Source organism: Erpetoichthys calabaricus (assembly GCF_900747795.2).
Source record: "Erpetoichthys calabaricus chromosome 1 unlocalized genomic scaffold, fErpCal1.3 SUPER_1_unloc_26, whole genome shotgun sequence".
Lineage (NCBI taxonomy): Eukaryota > Metazoa > Chordata > Cladistia > Polypteriformes > Polypteridae > Erpetoichthys > Erpetoichthys calabaricus.
In genome coordinates, this window is record NW_026261592.1 from 301,417 (window position 1) to 327,643 (window position 26,227).

The following is a 26,227-nucleotide window of genomic DNA, read 5'->3' on the forward strand; positions in this document are numbered from 1 at the left end:
ATCCACACATTTGTTATTGATGTTGATTTGTGTTTCATTTACAGGACAGTTGTGTAACTTTCAAATGGTTAGCTGTACTATGCAATTCCTTGTTACTACTGAAGCTTAAAATTAGGATAAAATATTCTTTGGACACAGTCTTTTCTCAGTGTCTTTATTCTTCACAAATCAGTCTTTGTTCTCTTGCTAGGACAATGTACATGCTTGGTAACAGATAATTCAGTTGCATGAAATAAGGATAATACTGTACATTGGGGGGGGGGTTAAAAAAAAAAAAAAAAAAAGTTAAAAAAACTGTCCCCCTAATCAGTTGAATATGCTTCTAATAAGTTGCACAGTCTCTACATAATTGGCCACTGCATCATCACAGCTGTCTGCTGGAGCAGGCAATGAGGCAGATTCTGCATCGGTGAGATCATGGGGCAGTTGAATCTCTGGCACAGACACACTGCTATGGTGGCTATGAGGTCCAACCCAGTCAACCTGAAAATATAGAACACTGATGTTAAATACAGTAAGTATTTGTATTAATATTTTTTCCACAAGTATAAACTCCCAACTGGTTACTCATTGTTTTTATTCTGAAGTTTGTTGAAAACTGATCATGACAACATCTCCTGGTTATAGTTGTCCCCAGAAATGGGAACAATATCAAATCCCCCCCCCCCCAAATCCAGATTCTTTTGTTAGATTCCATGAATGAGTTATTGTACAGAAATTTTCAGTATAATACAAACTACAATCAGTACCGCTGTGGGCTCATCTAGATCTTGTGCTGTGTGTCCCATCCACAGCTGTAAAGGAGTTTGGTTTCCTTCACTTCGCAGGCCGTGGTGGTTCCAGGCATTCTGGAAGGACTTAAGATTGCTTTGTATTAATGGAAGGAAATTCCAGTGTAGTGAGAACAAATGAAGCTCATTGTCTGGCTCAAGAAGTTGCTGTCTTTCCAATGTAAAAAATATGGAGTAGAAAAGGTCAAGTACATGCTCGTACACATCTCTCCACATCCTTTCAATTCTGTTGGGTGAAAAAAAAATTGTTGAGATATTCTGAATTAAAGTCGAAACTTATGAAATTTAGATCACTTAAGCAGACAGGCAATCTCTATAATATCCTGTGGAGTACTGTTATTGGATAAAATGAGAGACTTAAGATGTAGAAGTCAGCCTCTCATTTTTAGGCAGACAGATTTGGAACAAGAGCTCCAGTTCTTTAACTCTGGCCAGCTGCAACTGTAGAAGACCTTTGGACTATTCAAGTTATCCTTATAGCACAATGACAATATCATTCAGAATATCCAAAATTATATATATACCTTTGGTTATGTACGCTTCTTCCTGTGATGTGTGAATTCCTATTGACTCCTCTTCTTTGAACCATGAGTTCTGCTACACGAACATTTTCTCCATCCTTGTCTGATTGAACTCTAAGATGGTAAGCCAAATTGTTCCACAGCAGAAAGAAAACTATTCAGGACTGTGTCAGCACGGTTATTAGCTGACAATGTTAGGTATACAAGAAGCCGACTAAAACCATCTATTCCTCCATGGACAACAAACCTCCACCTGCACGAGGAAAACATTTTCAGGATAAACACTAGCAGATTCAGCAGACTGATATGTGTACTAAGCATGATAAAAGCAATATATGATGACCTGAAATCAACTAGAGTAAGTGCATGTTGACTATAAATTTGGATTCATTACAGCATATCACTATACTTAAGCCTATTGAAAACTGATTTAGAAAACTGGAAGGTTAATATTTCCCTATTTGAAGTGTACTTATGACCGCTGCAGCCTACCTGATCAACTTGTGGTTGCCATCTATGTGCCACAGACAATTAGGTCCAGGAACAGAATACTGACGCTGTATTAATGTATGCAGCCTCAAAGATCTCATCACAACCCCTTCTGGATCCACTCTGTGCACTGATTTTTGCACCCTGGCAACTATATGGATAATACATTTTTTGGGGTAAATTCTACATCTAGTTTGCTGATGGCAAAATCTTAAAGTCACAAAAACAGCTACTGAGTAATAAATACAACATACCTGGGACTTGTACTCCTTGTGATTTCAGAAGCCCATGTATCATCTTGTATCCCATGTTTGGGTGATGCCTTTGAATGTTTGAGATAATGGCATCCAATGCGTCATCTGAGATTTGGGAATAAAGATCTGAAACACTGAGAAATAAAAAAAGATGAGACGTTATTTGACGGGCTACGCACACAACTATATAGCTCTAATCTGTGAGAGCAGACACTTTAAAGGGTTTGACCACATAACGTTTACCATTTTTGTAGCAAAAGACATCCTTTCAGTAAATTAGATTTTGCTTAGTTCAATGTGGGTAAAGTAGTTAAATTATCTGTAAAACGTGGCTCACACTGTTTAAATCGCATTGGGCCATCTAACTTGTGACAGTTTTCTGACAAGAAGCACACTTTGGTTATATTGTAGTTGCGTTAGTGTTAAATCTGGGTGCTCATTATCATAAAACTGCTGAACGTCTGATGGCCAAAAGTGGATAAAGCCTTTTACACTGCCTGCTAAATATCACAGATCAATGTGGTAGATAAGAAAGTTTCATGTTTGCCACTGATCAGTGCTGTAAAGTTGTTTGAAAAAGTAGCTGGGAATATGCATCTGACTTTATATACGTAAAACAAGGGTCAAATATTCAGTTCAAAATATTAGTTGGCGCTGCTTTAGGCATTCCATGTCAACGTATCTAAACTAATACAGTCGGTGCTGCTTACCGTATATCAAACTGAGTCATTCGCCTCGTGATCGTCTTCTCCGATACACCATATAGATCTGCAATCTGTCGTACTTTTAAACCGCATAACAGAAAGTGTTCTATCGACTCTGCTGGAATGTCAAAGGATGGACGTCCAGAGCAGGTAACTGCGTCACCTGAACTGGAGTGTAGTCTAGTTCGTCCCACGAGTTCTTGGATATTTTCAAAAATAGTTTCATCGATATCGGAGTCTAAAAGTGCCGCCAATAGTGTAATTTCTTCAGATAAGTCTACAAATCTCTCTCTGAAATACGTGATATCTTAGGCAGAATCCATTTCATCGGCAGTAGTAAGCATTTTTCTAATTAATTCTTGTGCTATCTCGTTTACTTCCATCTCACACACAGCCATGTTGAATTAGGCATAGCCAATCTACAGAAGTCGATTCACCAATCAATAACTAGAGGGTGTGTTAGAGCCCACCCTCTCAACTTTAACGAGTGAAAGTGACAGTTTTATTTCAAGTCGTATTTCATGATGGTTTGGAGGAATGTTACGGACAAAATGAAATAAATAAATAACCGACAAAAAACATATTTCGTGACACATTTATTTATTTATGCTGTCATTTCAAGGCAAATTTATTTATTAAGGCTTCATTTCATGATGCATTTATTTATTTATGCTCACATTTGACACAACTTACATTTATTTGCGCATTTATTTATTTATTTAATTTTGTCCGAAATAGTCTTCCATACTGAGCCACCTAATCGGGATAATCAACGAGCTTCGCACAACTGAACTACTACTACTGTTCTTACTGCGGCGGATGTGTAAATATGTTGTTTGACATATACACGTTAAATTGGTTTAATTGACAGGAGAGTATCATTGTTGTATTCTCCTAATGAAGATGAAGAAATTATATTTATAGATGTATACTATATGACGTACGGTTTTGAACAAAATAAAGCGTTCCATAAAAAGGTTGCACGATTTTCCTCATCTTTTTATATATATAAAGTTGATATATGACAATATATCTTTGACACTATGTATCAGACAAAGGAAATCACAGTAATCCACAAGAACAATAATGAATTCTCAGCAACTACCTGAATTGTAGTTTAACTATATTAAGTGAAGTGTGTAATGTCAACACGAATTACAAAATATAACTAGAGAGTTAAGTGTCAGATAGACTCTCAAAATATAGAGGTCAATGCCTTTGAGTGTGCTGAGGCTTCACAAAGATTCAGTAACCAGTGACCATGTCTGCTCGAGGCTTCAAAGCCCCGTCATGATGCAATCTCAGTGTGAATGTCTGCTTAGTGCTTCGAATCATTATTCATCGAGCTCCCGTTTGAAGTACATATGGCATCAACAGAGTTCAAAAACTCTACAGAATTCCCAGGTGAAATGAATGTTTGTGGATGATCCATACATGTTAAATGATTGTGCCCGATAATACTTTGTCGCAAAAAATAAAACTATAAATTATACATCAAACAAATGCTGACTTGTAGAATTCATAATGCTGCAAAGAAGAACTTTAGTAATACGGTGACGACACATCTCTCACTATAATACTGTCATAAATATCCATTCTTCACCTCATGCAAAGTTTTCCTGCAACACTGAACATATGTCATATAGTATACATCTATATAGAATTGTTTTTGTCTTCATTACATACATACATAAAAAACATACTGCGGTGGGCTGGCACCCTGCCCAGGATTGGTTCCTGCCTTGTGCCCTGTGTTGGCTGGGATTGGCTCCAGCAGACCCCCGTGACCCTGTGTTCGGATTCAACGGGTTGGAAAATGGATGGATGGATAAAAAACATACATTATATACACTGTAAAAAATTATTTGTTGGTGTAACTTAAAAAAATTATGTCAAGTGGTAACAATCAATTGAATCAATTTTTCTCAACGAATTTTTTTGTATAATATTAACCCATTTTTTGTGTCAGGTCAACTTATCAATGTTTAACCAAAGAAAGAATTTAATTTGAGGAAATGTAATTTCTCCCACTCAAAAAGTGGTATTTCCTTTGAATAAAAAACTGAAAATTTTAACTTTATGTTAATTAAATGTTTTTTTAAGTTAACTTATAATTTAAGTTTCATTCAACATATTTTTTTTAATTGAGCACATTTCATAGAATGCCTCAAGAACTAACCAGCAATTGAATTAGTTTCCTTCCAATTAGTTGTGTTGTTTCACAAACATAAATGAAATGCAGAAGACATAATAGCAAAACACTTAGATTTATTACTGCATATTTGCAACACAAAAATCATAATTTTTTGGTCATTTTCATAACATGTTCTGTATTAAAAATTTACAGAGCAAACATTATACACACACACAAATAATATGTTTTTACTAATTATATTTAAAACATCTGTATGAAAAATTATACATATATTAAATAAATACATTATATTTTATATATTACATAGAATTCTACATACAGTATATGCAAGCTTTTCACAAAAATGTTTTTATAAATTATATAAAATATCTATATGAAATTATATAATATATATATATATATATATATATATATATATATATATATTTATTAAATACACCTTATATTTTATACATTATATAACATAGTATACATCAAATGTGTGTGTGTATACATTATACTTTACATAAATGTTGTATTATATAAAAATAAGTACTCAACCTAACACAGACTAAGTAACAATAATTAAATAAACAACTTCACATTTTGAACACACACACACACACACACACACAAACATACATACAACCAATTGAACAATTTACCAAAGATTCAAGTAATGCAATGCAAATTCAGTTTAGTTAATTCTGTATTTTTTTTTTTGAATAATAAACTTTCAAATGCTTTATTAGACTTAGTGCAATGAATGCTCTCTTTCAAAACACTAATTAGAAGAACTAAAACTCAACTATAACCTTGGTTAGGGAGATCAATACAAAATATCACAGGAGTTTAAAGACAAATTCAAAAAGCAACAAATGATATTCTACAAATAAACTGCTTTGTGGTGTAGTCTTAAAACTTGGACATAAATACATATATAGCCAAATTAATCTCAGCTGAGAAGCTTACTGCTTAGGTTCTGCATGCTGGGAGATTTCTTATTTCCCTCCAGTTCCATAAACACTTTTTGGAAAACTTCAAAATTGAGTTTTAACTCTTTAGGGTATCTAAGATTTATTGCATACATTAGACCAAACAATATTGGACAAGCTGCTGCAACAGACTGTAGTCCATTTAACACCTCTACACCTTCAATAACAATGGCAACTTCTTTAGGTGTGTGAAAGGGTCCTTCACCCTCTTTACGGATGACAAATATGGCCATTTTGAGTGTCTTCATTTCTCTTTCAGCATCATCTCCTAATGTATCCTAAAATTCAAAGATAAAGATGCACAAATACTCAGCCATTATGAGATAGTGAACTTTGACATAGATAAATAAACCCTAAGAACCATTAAAGTATTGAATGATAATGTCTTATCAGTGTCATATAACAAATATGTTCAAAATGCCAAACTATAAAGCAGTATATCTTGCACAAGTGTCTATACAGAATATTACGTCAGAATTGTGACTGAACATACTGTGAAATTTAATAGTAAAGGAAAAAACACAAATCTCTGTTAATAAACAAATAGCATAAATATACAGTATAATGTTAAATTGCACACTAAGACTTACCAGATATTCTTTGATAAGATCCTTGTCATCCTCACCAAGGTAAATAATAAGTGACCTCAGCACAAACTATCTTCTGATGTTTACATCATTTTTCTGGAGGCAAAAGTTTACATTTATTAAAAAAAAAAAAAACAAACACTAAATTCATGTGGGCAAAAAAAAAAAAAAATGCCTAAGAATTCAAGATCGCTGCCTCATTGCAATTAGCAATTGTAACTGTTTTAGTTTGGGAAAATGGTTCAAAGGTTTTAACAGAAAATAAGCAGGCAAGAATCAGAGAGGAAAGGTCCAATACTTCAATTGTTTACTTGTTCAAATATAATATCAGTTACATATAATGTAATAGCAATATACATGCAGATATAGGAATTGTACTATTGACTTACAGTAATACAGATATGTGAATTATACTATTGACTTACAGTAATATCAGATATATGAATTATACTATACTTACAGTAATACAGATATGTGAATTATACTATTGACTTACAGTAATATCAAAAGACCCAGAGCCATCATTCTAGACCAGTAGACTGAGGGAGCCCGCGTGTCAGTCTCGTCAGAGGATCAACTCGTGAGCCTGGTCCAATACCGGGCGGTGTGCACGTTCCCCACGGTTGAGCTTCCAAAGAAACTGAGGGCGGAACCTTCCCTTATATACTAATTGAGTGTCCTTGCCCAAAATGGCTTACGTGTAAGCAGTGTATACAGAAGTGATCAGTTTCTGCACACCTTCTTCCCACGGGACATCTTATGTGTTATCTCTACTAAGCCTAAAACAACCCTTCTTAGAGACATCAAAACAACTTACAGAAAAACATCTTGCATTAATTAACCTTTCCCTAAAACATTCTGAAACCCTTTATGAGAAAGAAGTTTTTGCACATTCTTTCGCTATCATCCCAAACATTCCAATCTTTGTAGCTGGTTTTGCACTGAAGCGACCAACCCCCTCTTACTCCTTTATTTTATCCCTTCTCCTGTTACAGAGAAAACCTTTTTATTACAATCGGTCCCTCGCTCAGCGCAAAATCAGCAACCTTGTCTGTCGTGCTCTATTATTAATTCGTTTTAAAACACAAAACACATAGCAATTGAATATAGTCATTAAAGCAATAATAATAATAAGCAGCACCAAAGGGTGTCCGTGTGCAACAACAGGTAAAACGTGATATCTACACAAGGTTATTATAGTGGTAACATTATATTGAAACCAATACCCATTACATATTGTATCATTACACCTAGTATCTTCAGGTTTAACCGTTAACCATAAGCTACTGCTAATGTTCCATATATCTTGCCATATTTGCATATTATTAGTCCTTAAAGCCATTTGCATGTTATTTTTCTGTATCTGTGCTTGTAATATGTTAAAAGTGCATACAGTCCAGTTCATGAAAGTTGAGACATTTAGCCATCGAATGTCATTGCTAGCCATGATTATCCAATCTGAAGCGCGTTGTTCCCAGTTTACTGTTTGCTGATGAAAGACCATGGACTGAGGTAACCACCTAGCCATTTGGTCTGCCACTTTGTGAGTATGTCGTCCCACATTCTCAAGCTTGTTTGCAGTTATTTCATTATCTATGGTGTTTAAAGTTCCTAGGGTGGTGCCAACCCCTCCTAAGAAAGTGTCATACCATGCCCGTTTAGCACGCTTACACTGTGGCAACAGTGGAACCGTCACTTGCCATGTAACCTTAGTCCTTTTTGCTGTCGTAGAAACAAGTTTACATGTGTCAATTATTGGTTCTACATGTGACTGTCTCGTTATGGGGGTTCTAGCCCACACGGCTATAGCAAGCATTGGTATAGTCCTGTTAATAATATCGGTTGCATTAATCCAGCCAATGGGCCCAGTCTTATTAGAGGTGTATTCGCCTGATGTTGCATTGACCTCGCACTGTACCTTGGAGCCGTTCCAGGGCCCCATACACCAAGTTACTTTCGACGTCCAGGTAATATTTAAGTTTTCAGAGCACTCAATCAGATACTTCTGTGGTTTTACCCCCGGCACCTTCAAGTTCGAGGAGTAGATGGTGCACCCGTCACCAGTCGTAATGGTGAGGACATTGCAAGACTGATTCTCCGGACACGTGGTGTTCTCCTGACGTCTGGGCTTAGTGGAATTGTTCCACCGCCATCAGACCTGAGTCGTCTCTGTTGCCTCGCCTCCTAATGTGGTGGCACCTACTTCATTCAGAACGCCCCCAATTCTGTAAAACAAGAACACAGCATGTTGCACCCACTCCTCTCCTCCTCCTGAAACAGAATTTATGATTACGATACTACCTATTTACATTGTGTTAATTCTAAATAAAAAAAAAAAAAAAAAAAATTTTAACTTACACTTTAGCTTTACCCTTAACAATTTTGTGCTGCATGTTCTAATTCTTCAACGGGATATAAAGTCCTTCCTTTATTTTTCCCTTTTCCTTTACCCTTGGCTTTCTTTCCTCCTTTTTAGTGTTTACTCTTGCGCCAGTTTTTCTCCTTATCTTAACATTACCCTGTGCATCAGTAAAAAGTCTGCAACGCATCACGGGTTTAGCCTGTAGAGGCAGAGGGTTAATTACCGACCCTGCATCGGGTCCGTCATCATCCTCATAATCATCATCCCAAATGTTACCGTCCCATTTTTCAGGATCCCACTCATGGACATTAGCTGCGGCTACAAACGCTTTAACCTTCGCAACATCCGGTCTGCGCTTCTTTTTCGCATTCACCTTGGCTATGCAAAAGGCTGCCTTTTCCGACATCCCCTCGGCTCTCTGTACCCGCGGCAATAATACAGCTACCTGGGATTCGGCCATTGAGGCCCGCCCTAACGCATCCGCCAAGTCCATTTGCATTTTCTTAATCTCCCTTTCTTTTTCGTCTACCAGACTATCCAGACTTCTAACCGCAGTTAGCAAAACCCACCCCCGCGTCTGCAAGCCCGTTATGGGTTCCTTTACAGACACCTGACATTTCTTAAACATCTCTGATTTCCTTTGCCTCACTTAGTAATTGAATATTTTACCAAATTCCCCAAAATCCTGCAACCGACTACGCCAAAATGTTTTAGTTTGGGAAAATGGTTCAAAGGTTTTAACAGAAAATAAGCAGGCAAGAATCAGAGAGGAAAGGTCCAATACTTCAATTGTTTACTTGTTCAAATATAATATCAGTTACATATAATATAATAGCAATATACATGCAGATATAGGAATTGTACTATTGACTTACAGTAATACAGATATGTGAATTATACTATTGACTTACAGTAATATCAAAAGACCCAGAGCCATCATCCTAGACCAGTAGACTGAGGGAGCCCGCGTGTCAGTCTCGTCAGAGGATCAACTCGTGAGCCTGGTCCAATACCGGGCGGTGTGCACGTTCCCCACGGTTGAGCTTCCAAAGAAACTGAGGGCGGAACCTTCCCTTATATACTAATTGAGTGTCCTTGCCCAAAATGGCTTACGTGTAAGCAGTGTATACAGAAGTGATCAGTTTCTGCACACCTTCTTCCCACGGGACATCTTATGTGTTATCTCTACTAAGCCTAAAACAACCCTTCTTAGAGACATCAAAACAACTTACAGAAAAACATCTTGCATTAATTAACCTTTCCCTAAAACATTCTGAAACCCTTTATGAGAAAGAAGTTTTTGCACATTCTTTCGCTATCATCCCAAACATTCCAATCTTTGTAGCTGGTTTTGCACTGAAGCGACCAACCCCCTCTTACTCCTTTATTTTATCCGTTCTCCTGTTACAGAGAAAACCTTTTTATTACAGTAACATACCTGATCTACGGCTTGAATGAAACTGGCAGTCTTATAGTGGGCAGCTCCTCCTTTATGTCTTATGATGCTTGTCAGTTTATTGGTATATTTGTCCAGCTGTGCAAGAAATTTGGTCTGGAGAGGAATTGTAGTAATCCGCAGGAACTCAGCACTAATCTTAGAGGAAAAAGATTAAAGTTAAAGAAATTAACTAAACTTCAAAAATTCAAATATTTTTAAAATAAAACACTTTTAGGGAAAAAAGTTACATACGTCGTTCACTTTGAAAAGTGCAATACCACAGTCCTTACATTTCCACACTTCCATATTTATTGGTTTGCTGAGAAAGAGAGAGATACAGGAATAAATATACCTCACTGCTTGAACTCTGTCCACCTCTCACATTTCATATCATTATTTAAAATAGTAATGAATTTGTTTAATTTTGTTCAGTTTTTATGTTATGCATCTTCACTGATTGAAAGTGCTGGGTTCTAATCTCAGCATGGTCACTGTCCATGTGGAATCTGCATGTTCTCTCCCCGATACCAGATTGGGTTTTTTACTAATATTACCAAACACATGCAGGGATAGTAAACTATCTACTGTGTGAGTGTGCATGAACAAGCCAAATGAGCAGCTATGTACTGACTTGTTGCTGACATGTTCTGCCTCCTCATGACCTTGAAATAAATTAAGCAGGTTAGAGACTTTTATATTATTTTAGCTGAGGTGTTCTTTTGCCCTTGAGATCAGCAGAACCCAAATATGGCACAACTCTTGGGGCCAAACTGAGTCTAGATACAAACTGGTAGGTTTAGAACAGCATATCAAAGTTTTACACAGAAAGTATGTTTTAAACACTTTTTAAATTTAGTAAGGAATTTCAAACTTGCCACTGAAAACTGCAAACAATGGCACCAAACAGGCAAATTCAAATCTGGGAGACCCTGTAGTCGAGAGAAACAAGAAAGTATGCTTAATCAGTCATCTACACTTCAAAATCAAAAAAGCAGAATAAGCTTGTTAACTGTATTAAAGAATTCCTCCTTTCACTTTCTAAAGTAGACAACTGAGTCACGTTAGCTATTACTGAACATTTACAACTATAGTCTACTCAACATAAATGAGTTTGTAATGTTATTGTTCCTATACTCTAATACCAACACCAATACGTCTGTGACTGCGACAACCACGTCAGAAATTTTCTTTTTAATTTTTTTGCTTTAAAGTCATTATAGTGTGTGTTCAGTCCAAAGTGTCTGTGTATTTGTATTTATTTATGTACCCACCTTTTTACTTATCTACCGGTTTATATATTTATTTATTTATTTAAAGAGCTTCAGTAAAAAGCCAAATTTCCCCCAAGGACAAATAAAGTTCTGCCTATCTATATTCATCATGACCTGATGAACTTCTAATTTTATTTTTTATTACTGGACACATGCCATCTCTTAATGCTTTTTGTATAATTAATTTATATGACAGATAATTTTCTCAAAACATAAATAATTTTTTGATTACATTTTAATGTAATCAACCTAGAATGGTCAAGGCAATAATATATGCCCATGCTTTGTCTAAAGACTTATGATATTATTGTATTTAATAATATTGGTACTATATCTGGATGATACTTAAAACCTGGGTTTGCAATTACTACATACGGTCATTTTTCAATTTCAGCCTCTGACAAATTAAGAGGGCAACCCCATTAACCCCAAACAACTCGTCGATACAGAATATGCATATCAGCGTGATAGATATTCAAACGGGGATACCCCAACCCTCTACGAAAGCATATTAGGGCCACGGTGAAGAAAAAAATATATATGTCGAGAATAAAGTCGACATGTTGGCTTTATTCTCGACACATAGTTTTTGTCTTCTTCACTGTGTCCGTATGTTTTTTTTTTTCTTCACCGTGGCCCTAAAACGCTTTCGTAGTAACCCCACCACACTTAAAGAAAAAATTGCTTGTAATCGCGAGTGTGGAAAAAAAGCCGACACAACAGCACCGGTTAACACTGTATACAGTGTTATACATCTTAAATGATACGGCATTATCGATTCAGTCTAAATAATAAACTGCATTTTGCACGTTATGGCACTTAACTTCAATAACGATGATGATTAATTACGTTAAAGCTTCATAAAAACCCATTAGAATGTGCTTCTTAACTTGAACGTTGTACTCTCAGAAACGAGGGTATGCAACAAAGTAAAAGTAATTTATATTTTGTTCATGTCAGTCCAAAAAAATGAGGCAATTACAATGATTAATTAACAAATAAAACGTCACAATACGTTATCATTTACAAGCGAGGTATTTTGCAAACATTACAAGAATATTTCACATTAATGGCGTCACAGACATAATCTTCTGTAGTTACACTGTAACTTATATCACGGCTCTCCTTTGACAGTGAATATCAAATACTCACAGCTGTAGGGAAAAACAAACAAACAAAAAAAACTTACCTGATTTTGAACTTTATATCACTCCAAATAATCGTGCAATGTTCCACAAACTCTTTCTACGCTCGTTTTGAAATCAGAACTCGAATGGCGCCAACCGCAGCAAACTGCACACTCGTTCTTGAACTCTCACGATATGAGACTATTGCATCAGACATTCTATCGTGTACTGCGCAGGCGTCAGAAAATTTACAAAGCGATTTTTTTGCGTTAGATTAAATGGAACAAATAACATTAAGCCACAGCAAGGTTTTTCAATTTGAAGTAATGCAAAACAATTACGTTAGGTGAACAAACTTATTAATATAGTTCATTGCAAACAATAAAATCACCTTAAGTCAAAAAGAGCACGTTTTCTCTTTTTACAGTGTTTTAAAGCTCCTTGCAATGGAACATATTGTCAATCGTTTTATAGACGAGTCTATGCTGCTGGGTACAAGGCGGACCTCACCCTGGTCATTGTATACCCACACGTCTATCTGCACTCATGTTGGGATCAGAGCCTAAAATCACAGCCTGACATCTCGATCAGACTGAATGTGGGATGTGGGTGGAGTTGTCGGTGTTGAGGGGTGGAGTTTTGAATATAGATTGTAAAAAAAGGAGGAAGTCTGTGGTGTGTGTATTGTGTTGGATTGTAGCGGATCACTCTCTTGGCGTTGGTCTCTGTTAACTTGAAAACAAGCACCTAAAAAGTATTTTCAATAAAGTTAACTTTGGAGCCTTCAAGCCTTCTGTGTCGCTCCTTGTTGAAAATTAGGACAAGGGAACTCAGGGACAGGGTTTTACCCCAGAGCACGTGGCTCTGGCCCTGGAGCTTCACACCACTGAACACGACGAAGAAGAAGCTCCCCTGCGTCACCCCGACCACGGTCTGGAGACAGGCAGGAAAGGTAACACTCAGTAAGGGTTTCCCAGGGGAGAATTTTACATTAGAGTACCTTCTAGTGAGACAAAAAACCGGCCTTATCCAATGTACAAAACATACACACTGTAGTAACCAGCATTGTCACCCTAGAGACGGGGATGGAGAGGCGATCGATAGCAGGGTATTCACAGGTGTCCTGAGTTCTACGTTCCTGGAACCCCAGGAAATTTCTCGTTATACCTTTCAAGTCCGAGAAGGCTCGAGAACGCTGGTGGAGATTGTCAGGACAGTATAAACACGGCGATGTAAATGATAACGGAGAGACGTGGAAAGGGACACCACACGATCTGTAACACTGTGAGAGTGCAATAGCCCGTCTAGAGAAGTGACTGTTATTTTTACGGAGCGGTTTACATGGCTTTTACAGCGTAGTTTATTTCTGCAAGAAGACTATTGTACATCATTTGTTGTGGAAAAAATGCGCCCATTATTTGGCTTAACTCCCATTCGTTATGGGTCTTATAGTCTTTCTATCTCGATGCTCTACTGTATAAAAAATGGGCCCCAAAGAAATAATTTTTGTTGTCGCGTTTTATCTAGAGAAATTCGACACGTTTAATATTGTAACGGGATTGGGATGGAATGGAATTTGCCGCTTTACACTCCGATGGGCGCTCCCAGCTGCTTATCTCATTTGCCCACACATAAACACCGCCTGCCCAGTGGCGTCGTTAGGCAGGGGTGTTCCAGGGATTTAGCCTCCGATCTCAAGCGTGTTGCCCCTAATCTTCGAGAGACGTCCCCCAACATGTTCACAGAAGCTAGACCTATAGCCCCTGATCTTTGAGCCTTGTTTCCCTTGTTCAGCTCTCGGAAAACGGCCGTGGACAGCGCGAAATCATCACGCCACCCCCCCTGCGGTTTTCAATCGGACGCATCTGACAGTAAAAGGTGTATTACAGAGGTAGGGCTAAATTCTCGCGTACCCGGGGTCACAGGCAACTTGTCTGTCTCCCTGTTCCTCCCCTCCGTGAGCCTACCTAATACTCGGGTACACATTAGAGCCACGCAGCCAGGGGGATGGGCTTCCGCAGCGGTGACACGCCCCTCTCAATTTCCGCTCACTAGCGAGGATTTCAAGTCCGCTTCTCCAGGAATCCCATCATTTTGGACTTGGCCTCTCAAACAGTTAGTCCCTCTTATATCCGGACACAGGTATGCTACAATATGTTTCGTTTGCTTCTTATTTTTTACGATTTTTTTAGAACATCTATAATTGCTTTCTGGGCAGCATAGCAAATGAACAGGTACTGCCATCCAAAGAGTCTCCTAAGACACTCAGAAAACTTCAAGTGAGCTCAACTATGAGGGAAGGTGAGATGTCACAGGGAGGAACTGCGGAAATTCTCACCAGAGGTAAATAAAAACTCTTAAATGTGTGAAGGTCGTCCCAAATATGAGACGCAAAAATGCAGTGTATGCATCTGGTAAAGATTCCGAGGGCACAGAAGTATTACAAGTATATTTACATTATTAAAAAAGCACTGAAAAGTTTTTAGTATGTCAAACTAGCACCTAAAATGTAAATAAACACGTTACAGTGCTTTGCCATTACCGTATTTACTGTAGAAAAGTACTTAAGACGGTTCCATGGTGTAATGGTTAGCACTCTGGACTCTGAATCCAGCGATCCGACTTCAAATCTCGGTGGAACCTGTTTGTCTGTCCTGGTTCATAAAATTCGGACACACGAAATAAAGAGACATTACTGTTCGGTGATAAAAGTTCAGAGCGAGTTTTAAAAGCATACATTTAAAAGGACTGTAACTGGTTACTTCACTTGTACACTTCGTGAAAAATCTAAGACAGTTTACTCTGTTTGTGCGTTTTTTAAATATCTACAGTGTGGATAGCGGCTGACAATTGAAGTTAATCTGCTTGCAGGGGGACTGTGCAGACCTCCAAATTCTCCTGGAAAGCACTTACTTGCCCTTTGTGTCTCACAAGTGATCAATAATCTGAGGTAGCTAACATCTGTTAATATTAATAATAATTACTATTTGCTAATATTAATCAGCTAATATTTGTGTTCTCAACACCCTCCATCCAAAATCTATAAAGACAATCGGAGAATTATATACATTGCAGGGATTTCTTTTCTTACCCCGAACGGGGACCATTTCTTTCTCTTTCTGTATTTTCTTCCACATAAAGATATTTGAGGGCACTTTTTTACATGCACAAATTTAACATGATATGGGTGATTTATGATTTATAAATATGCCACAAGTGTGAAGAATTTAGGAACATTTATTAATTCATACAGATGTCTTATATACTTTGCACAAGAACTTTTTGGGAAGTAACTGTACATTACAGTTTTGAATCATTCATGTTTTTATAAGTTAGGATATGTTCAGTATTTTTCAAATTGAAGTTACCTCTTCACTGTAATGGTATATTTTAATTTGTAACATGACAATGATTTTTGAAGTGAAGCATATTTTTTTTTTTAAAATTTAAAAAACTAAATAGCCTGCTCTTGTGTTTTACAATCGAGCTAATGGGTGGAACGCATATTTGTCATGTTCCTGAGGCATCGTTGTAACAAACAAAAGTAAACTGGAAAAATTTAATTTTACCACAGATTCTTGGTATTATTTAATTAAGGTTAGGCTACGATTCTTGCTTATTTTTCTGCTCACAGTGGGTGTCATAGCTGGTGTTATGATACCACCATTCCTCTTCTTTCTTCAAATTACAACCCCAATTCCAATGAAGTTGGGACGTTGTGTAAAACGTAAATAAAAACAGAATACAATGATTTTCAAATCCTTTTCAACCTATATTCAATTGAATACATATGCTGTGAGCATGTGCAGTAATCCTAAACAGCACGGCTGGACAGATAGCATGTTACAATAAAGCACTGGTCATACAAAATCACAGCAAAGCATTCATTGGAGAAGTCTAGTCAAAAATAGAGACCATATATAAAAATGAGAATAGCTACAGAAGAAGATTTGAAAAGGTGAATACGTGCTATGAACGTCGTGAACACGTGTCTTGTTATAATCAGATTCGGTTTCCACGTCCGGCTCATGAGAACTTCATAGTAATGATGAAGCACTCACGTCGAGCACTAAAGGAAAATACAATAAAATGAGGGAATGTGATTATCAACAACCTGCTACTCAGTAAGGAGTTTAAGAAGCTGCGGCTCAGTAAGTAAATGGCTAACTAATGTCATTTCAATATAAATTAGTGCAGTGGTTAGCGGTGCTGCTTCACGGATTTAACGATCTGGGCTTGAATCCATAGCCTGCTTTTGTAAACTTGCCAATATCCATTTCTGTGGACTGTAACTGTGTGAGGAAAACATCAGACTGCCCAGTGATATGTCCTGTTTCCAGAAAATAATGTACAGTAGCACACGATGGCATTTGGTGCTCATCTGAATGTATGCGGCGGCGCACACGCAGTATTGGCCGGTGCGACCTTCAAGTACCTGGTGCGCAGGCTACGGTAAGTGGTGGGCACAAGATAGTAATTTGTACGCACCAAGTTGTTTCCCAGGAAGACAAAAAACACCATATCTCCTCAGGGGCTCCGTACGAGTGTGCAGACGAATACCTGTAAACATAAAGCACGTACCTAAACCCTTACCCTCCCACAAGCCTAATCTTAACCATAGTGTAACGGGGTACGCGATGGGCATTTCGTGATTAATGTTGTCGGCATTATCAGACGCACATCATACGAATTGCAGGCTGCAGTTAAACCCATCTCCTACCATCCCACACTACTTTAATAAATAAAAGCCCAGTCGTCTGCTTTTTATATCACCGCCCTACAAGAGCTGTAAGTGGCGTCAAACTGAAGCGCCGTACCCTTGGTAAGGTCGTAATCAGGCAGCCCCGAAGCGCACGTTTGTAATTTTTTAATCCAACATTATCTCGTACGAATGTGACATTTTCACGTACGTATGAGATGAGGGTTATCCCATAAACTTTTTCACTGTGCGGTTCATAGCTTCCTGTCGCGTGTAGCTATGGTCGCGTACGGCTGACGTCATCCAGGGCGACTGTTACTGAAACCACGCTGCCTCACCGCATTGTAGTAAGAACTGCACAAGAGGAAGACCGTGGTGGAGTGAGGGAGGAGTTTGAACGAGGTTAGAAAGTTGTCTATCGCCGACAAATAGAAGGTAAGTGCTCCGTGTGTTTTTTTTTTTGGGGGGGGGGGAATGCACTTTATGTATGTGTGAGTTTTAATTCGCTCCACTCTCAGACTTACTGTACGCGATCTGAGTGAGAGGCGCGCGGCGCTTTCGTTTTCTTCAGCTCGGCAGCGGACTTTACTTGAGTGAACCCCCATGTGGCCTGCCACACGCTGTTGCTGTTCATTGGCGTGTCTCTCCGATTCACTTCACGTGGTCGAGTCCCGTTTTTAGCTCAAAGCACCCAAACGCAACTTGCTTTATATATCAAAAGACCGGAGTCTCTTTAGAATGTTCGGTCTGCTGTGGCCCTTCTTGACCTGCGCCACTGTGTTTTATGAGACCAGTCCAGTTTGTTGTTGATGTCGACACCCAGCTCTGCACGACTTCTGTGTTCTCCATCCTAATGGCGACTGGTCTCAGAGGCTCTTTGGCTCGCCAGCTCTTTTGTCTTCAGAGCCTCCTCAGCCTTTGTTGTCCATTTCTGAACGGTCCTGGTGGTGATTGGCAGCTGCTGGTCAATGATATGCAGGCATGAGCTGTAACAAATTATGGTCTGATTGGCATAAAGGTGGCAAAGCACTAGAGTTATATGCCTCCTTAACGTTGGCGCACCTTGCTTTCTTTTGTTATACACTCTACAAAATGCTAAAAAATTGGTGAGAGTGGAGGAAAGTGAAACGGGGTCAAACAACCCAGAAATTGTGACGAATGTACGGGGATGGTCAGTAGAGAATTTGCTTATTACAGAATATACTGTGTCTGTTGTGATGGCCGCATCTGCCCTTGGGAGATATAAACTATCAGCACAATGGCATGTGAAAACTGTCTCAGCATATAATAAGATTGTAAGGCGACATACCCCACCGCCCCCCCAATAAATGCACTACATTCAGGTCTGCTGCTTTAATAGTAATGTGTCCGGTGTTGCACCATTTTTCATTCACAACAATGTCAAGTCCACTTTCTTTCTTCCTACCGCTTTCACTTTGCCTTCTGTCCATCTGCGCGATTTTAAATCCGTCTGGCGCACCCACACAGTCTGGTGTTTCAGCTCTAAGTCTCATTTCACTGAAGCACATGAGACTGCTGAGTTTGTATTTCCGTGGGCTCCTGACCAGCGTTTGATGTTACATTGCCCATGATGACAGAAGGCAGCTACGTTCTGTGCCGCCTTCTCTTGTTGTGGAGTTGGACACCTGCTCTTCTTTTCCTCAGCTTCCACTCTGTAGCTCTGCTGGCTGCCCAGCGATTAGATCAGGCACTCTGGGAGACAAAGGGCGCAGGTCTGGCAGTTGCTGTCGCAGGTATGCGAGTCAAACCTTCCTCGCCACTTTGGTTATCCAAGTTCTCCAGAAAAATAATAAATAACAACAAAGGCAAGGCAAACATGGGTGCTGCTGTTACACATGGCCATTCGTGGCAGCACTGGATGTTGCTTTTAAAAATCCATTCATTGCTTGAATGGACAATTATGTAAAAGTTTATTTATTTATTTGGGGGCTTTGCCAGCCACTTCACGTCTCTGCCGATCACATTGTGAAGGGGGTGGCTGAACACATGCTTTGGAGATACGTACGGATCAACTGGGGTCCTTCTGCTGCGTGTTCTGCTTCTTGCGCTGTGCATTGTCCATTTCAAATCCTGTACAGCAGTTGACCTCGTTTTGCTAGCTTAACCCCTGATCTGGAGTGTGCTGAGCGCCTGCCACTAAGCATCTCTGCCGCTCGCGGTGTGAAGGGAGGGTTGAACGCAAGCTAAGGAGATATGGACGGATCAGCTGCTGTCCTTCTGCTGCTGAGCTGCGTGCTCTGCTTGTCGTGCTGCGTGTTGATCATTTAAAACCCTGCACAGTAGCTGTCCTTTGGTCTCACTGCTTTGTCTTGCGGGACGTCAGTGTCTCTTTCGGGACATACGGGTTGATTATTACTTTCCTTATTCTCTGAATTTGCACATATATTATTATTCTGTTGTGCATCCTATTTCGCTTTCGTGTCTCTTTTCAGTGTGCTGCTCTTTCTTCCCTTAGTCGTTCATGTGCTGTCTAGAATGTGTAACATTTTTAACAGCTGGGAGCACATGAAGTTTGTCTGCCAAAAGCATTCCAACAACTGTGAGGTTAGATATCAGTGAACTTGTTTTAAATTGTTCGTAAGTAGGGCGTGATGTGCAAAACAACAACAACAACAACAACAACATTTATTTAAGCTACTTTTTGTATGAAAATGTGCTATATAAAGTGCTTTACATAATTAAGAAAAGAAGAATAAAAGACAAATAAGAAATTAAAATAAGACAACCTTAGTTAACATAAAAAGGAGTAAGGTCCGATGGCCAGGGTGGACAGAAAAAAAAAAAACGGGTCTTGCTTCCTAAGGTTGTAATGTCTAGTCTTGCTTGACGTCAAAGTGTCTCTCCGAGATGATCATGTCTCGAACCAAGATTTTTTTATATAATTTATTTTTTCTTTTAATTGTTATGAAATATGACAAACTCCCATGTTTCATTGCTATAGCCAAACCAGTAATGCCTGTTAATGAGTATTAGAGAAGTTAATAGAGATTTGTGGTTTGTGTTACCGCCTTACAGTTCTAGCTGACTGAATTTGTATCTCAGCCTGATTTTTAATTTTCTATGTAGTTTCCATGTCTGCTCATTTATTTTTATTTTCTCTATATCTCTAAAGATGCTCAGGTTTAGAGGCCTGGCAAGTCTCACTTGTCTTGGTGTGGTTGTGTACTTGAATGTGAGTGTACCCTATGATGGTCTATAGCTGTTTCCTGACCTGTACAGGTACTCTGGTTTTTGCCTCAATTCCCAATTTGTTTGGTGCTGGTTGATGGTGGTGAGGTGGAAGCTAAGTCCAATTTAGTTACTGCTACATGTGGTTTTATCATGCAGAGCCAACCAGGCTGTGTGGGGTCAACCCTTTGTGCCACACTTATGTGGACATCACTGTCAGGACTAGCATCCCTCTTCTGGGCAAGACCCACTTTCATTAAATTTTAAGGGTCAATAATGAGATGTTCTTTGTCTGGCCCCTCCACTGATGATTACCCATAGCAAACTGGTTTGTCAGGATCTCGCATCCTTAGACAATGGAGCTCTAATGAAGACTGAGGCACATGAGACCTCCACCATGCCAACATTGCTGAACTAGGAGGTGCTGCTGTTTAATAGGAGTTTATTACTGTGGTAATTTGTAAACTATTTATGATGGTGTATGTTTGTGTGGAACATTTACTTCCACAAGATGAAGTTGATAAATGTGAAATTTGTTGTTTCCAGTTGTTGAAAATGGCAATACAATTTTGTTTCAGAGATTTTAATGTGAAGCCTGTAAATGTTCATTTAAACTTTTACCATTTAGCTGCTCTCCCCCGTCATCAAGCCCCCTTTGTTCAGACAGTTTATTTTGTAAACCCTCTGCTGATGCCTAATGCGTCTGTCATACACAATGTATGAGCCAAGTTCTGTATTAACGTTTTTATGTTCAGTTAATTTGAAAATATATTAAATTTATTCTGTAGTTCAAGATTAGTTTATATATTAAGAATAGGTCTAGATAATTATTCATTTCTAATGGGGTATTGTTACTTTAAGAAGAGGTGCTGGGTAGCGGGAATTAGGAAGTTATTGTAAGTTTTTGTGTGGATTGATAAGGCCGTGGAAACACTCAGGTTTTCTTACCGTGTCCGTCTTGAGTTTCATTTTGACTGTGGAAATATGTAACATTAGCCAACCCACGGCGTAGCATACGCCGCATAATTATGTATTGATGGATGAACACCTCCTGAAAGACACAGATGTCCAAATGGGGTGGGTTTGAGGATACGACAGTAAGTGAATGAAAAGATGGTACTCTGGACAGAGCAACACACAATTGTCCGTGACTGAAAACTGGAGGACCGCCGCCGTGCCCCCACCTCCCAGAGCGAGGGACGGGGCTGGAACGGGGTGAGAGGGGAAGGACGCCCAGTGAGGACGCCCTTTCTGCCCTCTCTGCCTATCCGGAGAGAGGGCGGGGAAGTGGGCCCGAGAGGTTTCGGGTCCTAACCGTCCAATGACGGGTCAGCACAACCGGTACCGATCCTTCCGCAGGTACATTTACGGAAACCTTGTTAGGACATTTACATCCTCTAGATAGGCAAGTTCGATCGTCTGACACCCATTCCGCCCGGCCCCCGCCAATCTAGTCTGCCGATTTCATAGTAATCTCTTAGTCATCGTTCAGTACGCACTGCCTGCTCATGTGCCCACCACCCAACTCTTCACCTGAATTGTTTTCAACTGTGTTCAGTCCACATGCACTTGTGAGTCACGTTGACTGTTCATTTTCCAAACACCGCCTCAGCCGCTTTTGTCTGTGCTACAGTTCACATGCACCTCTGAGCCACGGTCAGGCTGGGTGAGGTATCCCATGTTGAGTCAAATTAAGCCAAAGGCTCCACACCTGGTGGTGCCCTTCCGTCAATTCCTTTAACTTTCAGCTTTGCAACCATACTCCCCCCGGATCCCTAAGACTTTGGTTACCCGGTTGGCTGCCCGGCGGGTCATGGGAATAATGCCACCGGATCGCCAGTTGGCATCGTTTATGGTCGGAACTACGATGGTATGTGATATTCTTCGAACCTCCGACTTTCATTCTTGATTAATGAAAACATTCTTGGCAAATGTTGTCGTGCGTGTGCCATGGTCAGCTGCTCAGTGAATTGTTGGTGGGCGGGGCTCGGTCTTGCAGCCGCCTTGCTTGCCATGGACTTAGTGAATTTTATATATAGATGGAAAATAAACATTGTTTGTTTTTATACGATAACAGTGGATTAATTTGAAACGCCAAGGACTGGACATATGTACGTTCCTGTCATAGCCATATATTCTTTCCCACCTACAGTTGTATTTCCTTTATTTGCAGTGTTATTATTATTTATTATTCCTGTTTTATAATTTTTGTAAAGCGCCTTTTGATGGTGTCTGCTATAGAAAATGTTAATTGAGCTTGTTGCTACCAATGTCATGTCTTCTAAAAAAATTGTGATTAGTTATTTACCATATCAAGCAAAATGACTATGTGGCCTTTAAGATACCATCTCGGCTTGTGCACTAGCTATTCTTCAGTAAGGTTTAGGCTCATGTTACCCTCATCCAACTCCAGTGCAGACAAGTCTTCCACCTTTCCAATTGAGCACAGTTGCCCCTCGGAGTAAAGCAAATGCTCCAACCTCTGTTACGTCCAATCCCTGTAAGCTATGGACAGCCAAAGTTATGGTCAGGCTGAGAGTTGTAAGCTTGATGAGATGATCTGTGTCTTATAAGGGTTTTTAAATGAAGGAGTAGAGGTCTTGAGATTGGTTTCTTGAGTTTGCATAAAAGTCCATCCTCTTGACTGTCTACTTGTGCACAGTGCTGTACATCAGTGTTACCCGTCCTTGATTTATGATCCTTTGTTTGATCTTGAGTGTCCATCTTGTGCCTCTGAGAGACGTCCCTGCATTTTAACATGGTCTGGTATCGATTGTCTTATCAGGTAAGGCATGAAGGCTGCATTCAGGCGAGGGGCCCGGCCATGGAAACAGAGTTTTTAGCTGGCAATACGAGTGTCTGGCAGCAGCATTTTAAAACAGGACTTGTGTTCTAGCTGTGTTAAAAATGGTAATGTCAGTCTGTCCTACACTGCTGTTGACAAAGCCTTCCAAAATAAAGACGGGTTGATTGTCACTCCGTACACTGGCCTGTCCCACACTGTTCATTATCTTTGTCTGTAAATATGTTTTCACAGCTCTTGACAACTGGTAGCCAACATTCATTATTGAAATTGAAAACCTGCTCTTCAGTATTTACACCTGAAAACTAGTGATGGCTGATGCTGTTGGTTTTCTTTTTGATCCGATACCAGGTGATACTGAGGCCAGCATTGGCGATGTTGACACCGATACTGATACAGCCAGAGTGTCATCTTGCAGGAATGGTTAATCTTCTATAAAAACTTACAGTGAGTGTGGACGTCAAAAAGTCACATTTTAAACACTTTGCATTAGTAGACTATTATGTATAGTGCCAAAGATCAGACTTGTTTACTTTTTTATTAACAGAAATTATTAAACGTGTTCAGTTCCTCCAAATGATCTCTGGAAGAGTAACAAGCGTTAGTGTTAGATGTTTTCTGTAAAAAGCATAAATTTTTTGGCTCAACAAATTACATTATTTTTTTTACTGTAAAACTTGCAAAATTCTAGAAGTACACAGTGTGAAGTGTAAAACATATAGTAATGCAATTACCAAGCAATAATTCATCAGAATCTCTTTCTGTGTCACTGTTCATTTTATTTGTATTGCCTGAAGACAGATTCACTTCGTCATCACTGCTGATGAGAGGCTCCCCAACATCACTGCTCGTATCACTGGCAAGAGCGGGCAACACTTGGGATGTGAAAAACTAGAGATGCCATTATTACTGGGCACACCTACAGGTGAGAGGAGAAGCTGCGCCTGTACTGTTTACCAGGTAACACTTGGGATTGAAGCTTTTAGCACAGCCTGAATGTAATAACGTTAATTTTGAGTAATACTTTTTTTTTTACGCAAAATGGACATGATAAATTTGGAAAGTTTGAAAATGTATTATAAGTATGTCAATTCATCAAGCTATAAATGTAATTTACTCCTCCTTAAAAGCAGACATTTTTTTCTGTCTATTCTAACAGTTACAAGACCCCTACATCAGTTTACAGTACCAACGTTCGCTGGGTACTGCCAGCCTTTCTTGAAGCTTCTTTGAGTCGACTACGGCCCTTTGGCACCTGTGCCAGGCTCTTTAGCCTGAGTGTCTGTGCTATCTTCTGATTTTCTCGAGTTCAGAAATGTGTTTTACAAGGTTTGTGGTGTTGCCTTAATAATGTACGGCCTTCTGACACGTATCCCATTTTGCTTCATTATTTCTCAGTGTAGTAAAATAAGTCCAAGCGACGCCCCGCTTTCTTTTGGCCATTATATGTATAATGTGTGTATGTATGTATATGTATGTATGTATAGATGTGTGTGTATAGATGTATGTATGTATGTATAGATGTGTGTGTATAGATGTATGTATGTATGTATAGATGTATGTATGTATAGATGTATGTGTATATATGTATATATATTGTGGAGCATGACCCGGACACAGACAGGCTGACACGTTCAAATCACCCCACACACGTTTATTTACAGGTTGCATATTTACAGATAAGTGATCACAAGTCTCCAATAGTCCTGGCCAACACCACACATTATGCCTTCTCTTCTTCAGGCTGCCTCTTTGCCTCCTCCTCCCATACCTCGTCTTTCTCTCTCCCAACTCCAGCCCCTGTATGAAGGGAGGCGGCCTCTTTTGTGATCACCCGGATGTGCTCCAGGTGTGTCCCGGCAATCTTCCACCGACACGCCCCAGTGTGGCAGAAGTGCCGGCTGCATCCCTGGAAGCACTCCGAGTGTCCCTACTCCTCTTCTTCCCCCCCAGCACTTCTGACAACTTTTTTCTAATTTTGGTTCTGTACATAACCACAATGAATTTTAAATGAAAGAACTCAAATGCAGTTGAAGTACAGACTTTCAGCTTTAATTCAGTGGGGTGAACAAAACGGTTGCATAAAAATGTGAGGCAACTAAAGCATTTTTTTTAACACAATCCCTTCATTTCAGGGGCTCAAAAGCAATTGGACAAATTAAATAACTGGAAATAAAATGTTCATTTCTAATACTTGGTTGAAAACCCTTTGCTGGCAATGACAGCTCATGAACTCATGGACATCACCAGATGCTGGGTTTCCTCCTTTTTAATGCTCTGCCAGGCCTTTACTGCAGCGGCTTTCAGTTGATGTTTATTTGTGGGCCTTTCTGTCCGAAGTTTAGTCTTCAACAAGTGAAATGCATGCTCAGTTGGGTTAAGATCAGTTGACTGACTTGGCCATTCAAGAACTTTCCACTTCTTTGCTTTAATAAACTCCTGGGTTGCTTTGGCTGTATGTTTTGGGTCATGAAACGCTGCCCAATCAATTTGACTGCTGTATTTAGCTGGATTTGAGCAGACAGTATGTCTCTGAACATCTCAGAATTCATTCTGCTGCTTCTGTCCTGTGTCACATCATCAATAAACACTAGTGTCCCGGTGCCACTGGCAGCCATGTACGCCCAAGCCATCACACTGCCTCCACTGTGTTTTACAGATGATGTAGTATGCTTTAGACAATGAGCTGTTCCACGCCTTCTCCATGCTTTTTCTTGCCATCATTCTGGTAGAGGTTGATCTTGGTTTCATCTGTCCAAAGAATGTTTTCCCAGAACTGTGCTGGCTTTTTTAGATGTTCTTTTAGCAAAGTCCAATCTAGCCTTTCTATTCTTGAGGCTTATGAGTGGCTTGCACCTTGCAG

At 39.4% G+C, this 26,227-nt stretch overlaps 1 protein-coding gene, 1 long non-coding RNA gene and 1 other non-coding gene across 3 annotated transcripts in view; 2 read left to right on the forward strand and 1 right to left on the reverse strand.

The window, feature by feature from the left end:
- The window catches only part of LOC114669334 (gastrula zinc finger protein XlCGF49.1-like), a 332,556-nt gene that overhangs the window by 281,383 nt on the left and 24,946 nt on the right, over positions 1 to 26,227 (forward strand). The gene's annotated exons all lie outside the window — the stretch shown is intronic.
- LOC127526406 (uncharacterized) lies at positions 5,892 to 10,418 on the reverse strand. The gene is made up of 3 exons (XR_007933975.1): positions 10,276 to 10,418; positions 6,479 to 6,571; positions 5,892 to 6,166 (listed from the first exon to the last, which is right to left on the reverse strand). It is a non-coding gene; the product is annotated as an uncharacterized LOC127526406 (long non-coding RNA).
- Positions 15,245 to 15,316, forward strand: trnaq-cug (transfer RNA glutamine (anticodon CUG)). The gene has a single exon. It is a non-coding gene; the product is annotated as a tRNA-Gln (tRNA).